Here is an 8,265-nt window from a genome sequence, read left to right as displayed (position 1 = left end):
GCCAGGGTATGGTAAAAAGTTGTACAGTAAAAAGTACATGTTTTTGGGTTTTTACTTCATGCAGACCTATTTACATGAATGAAATTTAAATAATTGCTTGCAGCGAAGTGACCAATTTACTTTATTTTATTTATCTATACGGGTCCATAAAAAAAAATCTAAAGCTTGAGTGCTGCTTTTGTATTTTTATATCTGAATTTGTTTTCGGATAAGACAGTAATTACACTTGACAACTACCTACACCTAGCATAATTGGATTCATATAAATGGTTCCCGTATATCCATAATACTTGGCAACATTCTGTCGACAATTTCTGGTAAGATCGGTTACAACTAACTAATACTTGACTGAATTGCTCCTGAACAATCCGAGTGTTTACTCCCTTGGTGTAATTTATGCATTCTCACACGCTCCAATTACAGCTGGATCTAGTCTTTTGAGGGGAATTTTTGACTTCGGAACACAAATATGTAAAGTATTTGAAGGAACTGCAACCAGGAAGTATATATTATAGAAATACGTTTCTGATTGTTGAATAAAAATTTTTTGCTCTATTTTTTTTTATACCCCACAACATCAGTATCAAGTGTAGTAATCTAGAATGCAAACCCGAAACAGGTTTTATAATTTGGTATTAAAAAAAAAAAATTGTCGGCTTTATGATTTGATTAGATCAAAATATTCACCAGATTTTTTATTTCTATTGACATAAAAACCACCGAAATCACTAATTCAGGAACGTCAGGAAAACTAAATGTTTAACATGGGAGGTATAGGAAGACTCCTTGAGAGTCCGTCCTTGTTTAATGCAGTTGAATCTTTTCAGAACAATGTTTTTTAGTATATACGAAGTAGTGTATTTATTTGTTCAAACGAGTTCTTGCTTGTTTGACCATGTTTCAATGTGTTCTGTTTTTATGTCGGGTCGTTGTTTCGGTTGTGACAAGTATCATGTTTTTATCCCAAAGTCTTTTAGTAGGCTATTCTCTAAGCCACAAGCTCTACCTTCGCATGGGTACGATGGTAGTTCTAAGAATTTGACAAAAAACGGGGATGGATTTCGGAGGGAGGCTCCACCCTTTCCGACTATGATTTCAGCTCGTAGCCCAATGTACCAAAATCATTACATATCGGTTCCTCTGGAGCTCTCCCGGACGCATCTGACTTATCCCACGTACCAAAGGCCGGAGTTTTACATACCCACCCAAATTCCCTCGCACATATTTTCGCTCCCCCCCCTCCGTGTCCACCCAACCCACTTCCCCCGCCTCAGTCTCGTTTTCAACACCAGGCAGCACTCCCACTAACCAACAGCAGCCATCCCAATTAGTAACAGGTTTTCGCTATTAGAAGAAATTGATCTTGCAAAATCGTTTGAACGCCAGGAAACTTTTACCCAGAGCTCTCGCAATTTACCCCTAACTTTTAAAACTGAACCTCTTCCCCTCCCACCTCAAAACCAGTTTAGTAGTCACCCTAATGCTAGGCAAATTGATCTTAAGCCTACCCATAACACCTCCATCCCTAAAAAATGTGATAATACCCAGCCACCCCCAGTAAGTGTTCATAGACCTCCTCACCCTCATACTTCTTTTTCAAATCGCTTGCCAGATAAAACGGGTGTTTCTAGTACTCATAATAGTAAACATAGGAATAATAAACTACGTTACCATTTCCCTAGGTTGTTACTAAGTAATGCAGAAAGCCTTAATTTTGAAAAACTTATTGAGCTTGAAATTACGGCAAGTAAGCTAGCATCAGATTTAATTTGTATAACCGAGGTTCAGTCCCAAAACCTGGATACTCTGAAGATAGCTCACTTTAACGAGTTTATTAAACTCCACCCACATGATCATTACCTTGGTTAAAAGGGTGGAGGGGTAATGACTTTTGTCGTGATAGTTTGTCGCCAAGGGAAGTTAATGTTTCAGAAATAAATGAGTATGATGAAATAATTTTGATTAAAGTTAAACCGAAAGTTCTCCCACGGCCATTAACTAATATTATTGTTGGTTGTTTTTATTATTCACCCCGGCCAAAAATTGGAGCAGCGTAGAAATTTCTTGGAAAAACTTCTCTCATGCATCGCTTGATTACCTCCAGTCTAAACATCCAAACACTGGGATCCCACTTACTATTGACGGAAATGAACTAAATGCAAGTCATCTCTGTCGGGAAGCTAATTTAAAACAAATTGTTAATATCCCAACCACAAAAGGTGGTACTTCCCTTGACATTATTTAAACTAGCATGCATGAATTCTATCAAAGACCCGATTCCCTCCCCCCACTTGGTGGCAGTTGCCATCTTACACTTTTACTAAATCCAATAAAAGGTCATATCCGCAAGCATAAATTTGATGTTTTTAAGTATCGACCAATTACTGATAGTGGTCTACTTAATTTTGGTACATGACTTTCAGAAGAGCAATGGAAGATGTATTTGCCGCAAATGATTCGTATAAGAAAGCCGAACTTTTCCTAGAAAAACTTATCAATAATTATTTAATTCAATTTCCAGAGGTCAAAAAGAAAAAATGTTCTAATGATTAGCCGTATATAAATGATGCAATAAAAAGTTTAATCCGTCAAAAATTAAGACTGTTCCGCCAAAGAAAAACTAAAGAAGCTAGCCTACTAAGAAAATCTATAAAGAAGCAGATTTGGAAAGCTTCAGTACAGTATTACCGTAATAAAGTAAGTGAACTCCTTAAAGCACGGCCGAAGCAGTGGTATAACACAGTCAAGAAAATTAGTGGTAAAATAGTCAAAAATGTTGACTTTAATCTTGATGTACCCCCTGAAACTACAGCTAACTCATTAAATAGACACCTTGCTGCTATTGTACAAACCCTTCCACCTCTCTCATGTCATATTCCCCCAGCACCAGACCAGGATATCCCTGTAGTACAACTTACTGATGTTGAGGCGAAAATATGTAAACTAAAGAGAACTTCAATATGTCCCCTTTATATCCCAATTGATTTAATAAAAGCATTTCCTGATAAGTTATCAAAACCTTTATCAAATATTTTTAATACAATTACTAGAAGTCGTTCATTCCCTAAGTGCTGGAAAAAAGGATACATTACACCCATACAGAAGAAAGGTTTTAAATTAGATTTTTATGGAGTTCGACCAATTACCCTAACACCAGTATTCTCTAAACTGTATGAGAGTTTCGCAGCAGATTGGCTTAAAAACACAATCCTTATACTTATTGATGAATAACAATTAGGAAACATGAAAGGCTTATAAACAACACATTACCTGGTCAGTCACCTCGATACTGTATATAAATTACTTGACGAGCCAGATACCTGGCTCAATCTCCTTTTAATTGACCTCCAAAAGGCTTTTGATCTAGTTAGTCATAATGTGTTAGTTGAAAAAATGCTCAATGAATTTAATGTCGTCAATATTATTACATCTTTTCTGTCAAATAGGAGTCAAGTTATTAAGTATAAAAATGTTTATTCTGATTCACTAACTGTTCCTTGCGGAGTTCCGCAGGGTACGCTTTTAGGTCCTTTGCTACTTTTGGTAATGATTAAAAATCTTGCTAGTGAATCAGCCAATCGATGGAAGTTTGTGGATGTCATGCCATTGCTCGAAAAGTGCAAAAAAAAATACTAAGAGCAGTGCAATGGAGATTTTCGAAGATGTAAGTGAAGCAGCCCAGTGGAAAATGAAAGTGAACTCCCATAAATCTCATATTATGACATTTAATTTTCTTAAATCAAAGCCATCATTTGTGACCCCAATACCTATTGAAATAATTGTAACAAAAACTAAACTCTTAGGGGTCACACTGACTAGCGATTTGAAATGGGATGCCCACATTTGCTCTATTGTTAAACAGGCTAGTACATCTCTGTCTCTCCTTAAGCTATTTGCTAAATTTTTGTGTCCAAAAGCACACATACTCCACCTTTATACATCTTTTATCCGTCCACAGCTTGAGTATGCTTGTCCAGCGTAGCATTTCGGGCTTACCTTGGATCAGTCCAATAGACTAGAAATTATCCAGAAGAGAGGTCTGAGAATCATATACGGTCAGGGCAAAGTGCCTTACATTTTCCTTCTCAAAAAATTCCACCTCCCTACCTTGGCAGCCCGACGTGTTACTCTTTTTAGCAATTTCGGAAATAATTGGCGTTGTAACCCACGCTTTCAATGTATACTCCCAGCCCATTATTGCCCTCCAAAGCCCCGTTTACCTCAATCAAAAGCACAAAAACTCCCAGTTTTAAATCCCATTAATGCAAGAACTGAGCGCTACAGAAAGAGCTTTGTACCAGCGTTTGTTGAAATAATAAATAAATAAAATTTGTAATGCATCACGTTAATGTGTCATTTATATTGTTAATGTGTCAGTTTTGATGTTTCATTTTTATCTGAAATTCCATTGACATTATTCTATTCCTATACTCATTTTTATTAATTTTACTTATGTTACTTACTTTTTACTTATGTACTTATTTTTTCAGTGTACTCATTTTTATTTGACAAGCCAGTTGGGCTGATTGCTGCGTACTACGCTTATATTGTACTTTTGTGCTCATGTTTTTTTATATACAATGTAGGCTAGCTGACAGAAAGCAACAAATTCGGCAGTTTTTATGTTGTGAGAGTTTGCTTGTTAATCATTCTATTCTATCATTAATAATAATTAATAATAATCATTCTATCATTCTATTCTAAACACATTCTATCTATTCTAAACACAAAACTATGAGTTCATTCTATCTATCATTCTATCTATTCTATCTATTAGAATAGATATTAGAATAGATAGAATCTATCTATTCTATCTATTAGAAATCATTCTATCTATTCTAAACACAAAACTATGAGTCCTTGTGGCTGTAAGATCTTATTACAAATGGGTTCACAAATCGGTCAAATTATTTTAAGTTGGTGTATAGACTTATCAAGTATGGGCTTTTCTCTATATTCTAGTGGATTTCAATATATTTGAAGGATTCTTAAAAACGAAAGTTTTTTAAACCAGAGCTTTCTTGAGTTCATTTTTAAATATTTATAATAGTTCTGAAAAGAAATTATTGATTTCATTGCTTGTAAAAAACTATTGAGAGGTATTAGAACCATTCCGTTATTTTTTGGGTGCCAAATAAGGGTTTTCCAGTTTCTTTTCTTATTTTGCTGGGCTTTTGATTTGTTTTTAGAAGAATGTTAGTTATTCAGAGTTGTACAAAAATGGGGAGCGTAAGTGATTTGAAATTTCTACAAAACGGACCAAATCTAACGTCCCTTGTTTCTTGTAAAGCCAAGATGTCATTTGGGCTTTACTGAATACAAAATTCATTTATTCGTTTTCGCTTGTATGATCTTACTAAATCAGAATTCGTTGAGACTTCTAGGAGTAAATATCAAAATATTTTGAATCTTTATTCCTTCAATCTTCTTGTAATCGCGATTAATATGGCGTTTTTTTTACCCTATGGTGCATAAAAACACGTAACTACAATTAATCTTATGGCTCCGCTAAGCACTACTTAAGACACTCTGGTTTTTAGGAGGGAAGTGGTTTCAGTATGAAGATTCTAAAGTTTAGGTTTAAAGATGTTCCTCCTGTAAGAACGTGCCTTATCGTAAGTACTGCCAATAAAAACTTCAGGAGGGGGATGTCACTCATTTACATGTGTATGTTGAAACTGAAGTTCGTAAAAGAAATTGCAAAAGCACGGACTTTCAAATCAAGACCAAAGAGAATAATGAGTTCGTTTTAATTCAGAATTCAAAGAAAATGTGATAAGCATGCCCCCTTCTGAACGGCTAGTATCCAATAAAAAAGAGTTTAGCATAAATGACCGTTACTCCCCAATATAGGAGGGCGCAGTTGCCCCCCCTCCTATAATTTAGGGGGGAAAGTATTCAGTCACTTTAAGACTGTTGCCCGTTTTAAGTTTCAACTTCGTTCTATACTTTATCGGGTATTTTTTTTAATTGATCTATCCTCATTTTTAATATAAATGCCGCGAAAACAGGAGTCTACTACATTTCCTAGTATGTTCCACATTAACATTTATACAAATATACCTTCTTTGAAACCTTATCAACAAGTAAATAGGTGAGCCTAGTTAATGGCAAAGTTGCATAAATGTACTATACTTCCTATTTCACCATATTTGCTCAACTTAAAGTGTTTCTCCTGATAGGTAAGGTTCTTTTACTTCCTAAAATCTATCAGTTCATTATGAGATTTTCTTGTTTTGAAACTTTCAAAAATGGATAAGAATATATGATCTACATCTTAAATAGGATAGAAATGGAATCACTGAAAAAAAAAGAAATCAAGAACAAGAATTTTTTTTCATTGAAAAATATAAAAAGAAATCAAAATTAGAAAAAGTGCTTTTTAAGATAATATTTGCACTAGATAGGTCAAATCGGTGGCACTTTAATCGTAAGAGTTAGGGGGAGGGTTCAGCTCTAGGAATCATTTAATTGTTGTAGATTTTTACTTCCATTTCTAAAATAAAAACTCCAATATAGCTATAAATTCTCTTAATCATAATTGAAATGACTAGTGAGAGCTGATAATATCCTTTTCTCTGCGTCTTGGATTCACTTACTAGCCTATAAATGTAGAACTACCTCTTTGTATAATATAATGCTGACTTCTTGCTATTTTTGAATTTTTTAAATATTTCTTCAGCCAGCGAAAAAAAAATGACATATATGTGTTTAGTATTATTACTGTTACTCGTTGCATTTCACCTAATGCCAGGCCACTTGTGTTACATTTATCTCTGCGTCAGCCTGCTGTACGAAATGTCTGTTGCCTGTAGGATAAAGTGAACCCGAACGATAAATGTATATTTTTCTCACGCATTATAAATTTTATGCTTGTAGATAAGTTATACCATCCCATACGTTAATATTCAGCACTAAGAGACCGAGCTTCGTTTGGTGAAAGGAGTTTTAGACATAAAAAACAATCAGGGCCCCCTTCCCCACTTTCAGAAATTTTTGTATAATTTTTCTAGATTTCGTTTTTTAACAAAGATAAAAAGGTGAAGATAATTTTCAAACTTTAGGTGTAATTTTTTCCATCTGATTTGCTTCCCTGGTAAGTTATAATCGATGTATAGTTTCTACCAGAATACTGCCACGAATCGTTCAGATTTTCTGGATATTCTTATTCAAACAATGCTCCACGAGTAAGTTAATAATCCAGACGCTTTTTTTTCGAATGATCTAAGTTATGATTGCTGTCGCTTTCTCAAATGTAAGTAAAAATTTCCAGGGGGATTCTTCATAGAGGATAATTTCCACGGAGGTGGGAAAAATTTGTCCGCTGAGTTTTTTCATTAGACAACACTTTGTTATTTTCTACTTTGAAAATGAAAAAAAAACAAAGCGCACTTTTTGGGTGTCATGTGTCACTTCATGATTGCCTTACAAAGTCAAATTTATTAGAGCATTTAAATATAAAAATTATTTTATAAATGATCCCATAATTAGCTCTTTATGATGTCCATGCCTCCAGCACAGCCTTTCCATTCTAAAAATGTCACCGAAATTGTGTTTTTAGTGATTTCGTGGCACTTTATGACGGCCTCATCGAGTCTAGGTACATAAAAAAACAAAAAGATAGGATATAAAATTTATCTTCTATGAGTCATTAAACAGTTTTCTGAGAAGTTTCAGTGCCTCAGTAGCGACGAAGAAAAATAAGAGGAAATATCACTACTACCCATGTAAAAAAAGGTGATTTTTTCTTATTGCTCAATGACAGCAGTTGCAATTTTCCTGTATAAAGTTTCAACAATGGTAAATTAAAAGATGTACTTCCTGATTTGTAAGACGTCATTTTCAAATCACATGCAACTGAATGATGCGATGCATGGGACTGTTCGAATAGTGCGTTGTACAACTGAGAGATTTTGTTTCTTATGATTGTTGCGGGAGTTAAAGTAAGTGGAAGGGGGATATGCACTTTAATATTAGCTTTGAAGCTGGCAAATAATCCGAGCTTATTAAACTCATCATCATCCACCCGAAGTGTTTACAGTGGACTACTGTCTTTTGAAGCAACTCATTGCTGACAGCCCTAGTAAAAACTGAATCCACTGCTTAATTTACGTTTGTTTGATGCGAATGCATTGTTTGTTTATGTATTCTGCAATGTTTTTTAATTTATTCGAGTAAATCCTCTGCTAAATAGTAACTTTCCTTCGTTATCTCATGAAGAATAATGTCCTATTGAACACATTATTCCCGTGGACAAAGTACATC

This window comes from Artemia franciscana, chromosome 18 (assembly GCF_032884065.1).
Source record: "Artemia franciscana chromosome 18, ASM3288406v1, whole genome shotgun sequence".
Taxonomy (NCBI): Eukaryota; Metazoa; Arthropoda; class Branchiopoda; order Anostraca; family Artemiidae; genus Artemia; species Artemia franciscana.
The sequence above is the reverse complement of the archived record's forward strand: the minus strand, read 5'-3'. Positions refer to the sequence as shown.